Source organism: Trichinella spiralis, assembly GCF_000181795.1.
Source record: "Trichinella spiralis strain ISS 195 chromosome Unknown Scfld9, whole genome shotgun sequence".
NCBI lineage: Eukaryota > Metazoa > Nematoda > Enoplea > Trichinellida > Trichinellidae > Trichinella > Trichinella spiralis.
Window position 1 is genome coordinate 1518423 of NW_003526948.1, and position 1804 is coordinate 1520226.

Consider the following 1804-nt stretch of genomic DNA (forward strand, 5'->3'; position numbering starts at 1 on the left):
GGGCGTGTTTACTTTAACTGCCTGACATTTGGACGAGAAATATGGTTTCGTAGACGTGAACAGTAAGAAACTTCAGTAGTCAGATAAAAATTTATTTTTTTGTCATTCAGCTTTTAAGCATTATAATTTATTTTATAGATAGATCAATAAAATAGCATACGCTCGTTGAAACACATATTTGTCGATGAGTAATTATCGTAAAGATGGGCGTGGGCAGTACCCTGCCTTGGATTCGCATACCCAGGGTGGCCTTATGACGGCCCGCTTGTTCCGAAGGTTATAAGTAATGGAGAAAAAGGATATAAATATAAACCCTTAATTAATTATAGAGAAAATGGGATTATTTCCTTTTTATATAAACTGTTATGAAAATGTTCCAAAATGGAGGATTTATTATATGATAAATTGATACTTTCTGAAAAATTGATTTCAGGCTATTAACCAAAATTGTAATTTGGAGTTGAAATAAGTGTTCCATTATTAGCAGCTGTTGCTTGTCGATTTATCTTTTTGAGCTCAACTGTTCAAGCTTATAGCCTATGAAATTTTGAAATATTCGGGAAAATTTTATTCTCATCAAAATGACTTGAATTGCTTTGAATCGATCAGAAACGAATAGAGAACTGCTACAAACTTATCTACACTCTTCCTAGTTGCCTATTCGTCCAGAATATCTACAACACATTTTTAGCATCTTGAAATGTATTTTTCTTTTTTCTTTTTTTTAAGTCGATTACTGTAACAAATAAAAAGTGATAAATTTTCAATTAAGAAAAAAATTGCACTTTTAATTCATCGATGCATTAACTAAAAGAAAAAGTCCAATAATAGGCAAGGACCAAACTCTTTTGTTATGCAATTCTTCATCAGTCACAGTAAAGTAAATAGCATTGCACACACAACGCACATCGTTCAACATCAATCACTGCAACTGAATAGACATAAGTGAACGGAGAACAACAAAGTGCAAATTTCCATGAAACCATTCTCAAGCAAGCAGGAAACAAGTGTTTGCTTTTGGGGGGGGCGATACATAATTTTTTGAGACACACCTAGAGGCCCCTTATTCCACAACTACTAGACACATTCCCACAACAAACTAGGGGGGGGTTTGGCAAAACATTATCATTAATCAATGCAAATGCCAGAAGAGCGAATTTCGAAAAAAGTTGTTTCGTAGTTCTTCAAAGAAAACAAGTCTATAGTCTATAGCCTATGAAATTTGCAATTTGTGAGAAAATTCTTGGAATCCAAAAATGGACTTTATGGGCATCAATCGATCGGAATTGAATAGAGAAGTACAACAAATTTATCCCCGCAATTCCTAGTTACATGGTTCTCGAGATATCCCAAATCAAGTGGCTCGCTTAACTATGTATTGAGATAGAAAAAGTGCGAAATTTAAAAGCAAATTATTCCACAATAACTGGACAAATTTCGTCCCAACCCCGGATTTCTTATTGGCGAGCAATGAAAAAAGGACAGTAACCCCCTTTTTTTTGGGGAGATGGAAAAAAAAAAAAAATTTGCTTGTTAAGGCCCTTTGCTTTATTGACCTAAAAAAAAATCCTTTTCCATTTGAGGGGGGCCCCGGAAGGGAGCTCCCAGGTTTTGATTGGGAAAATTGCTGGAAGGGAAACTTTGAGCCGAACAACAATTTTTGCTTTTTATTCCTAATTATTTTTTGGAAAAAATTCCAAAAAAAAAATTTTTCTATCCCCATCCCACAAAACATGGAAAAATAAAAAACAAAAAAAAAACGCATTTTTCAGTAAGTGGGGAGAAATTTTATTCCCCACATTTT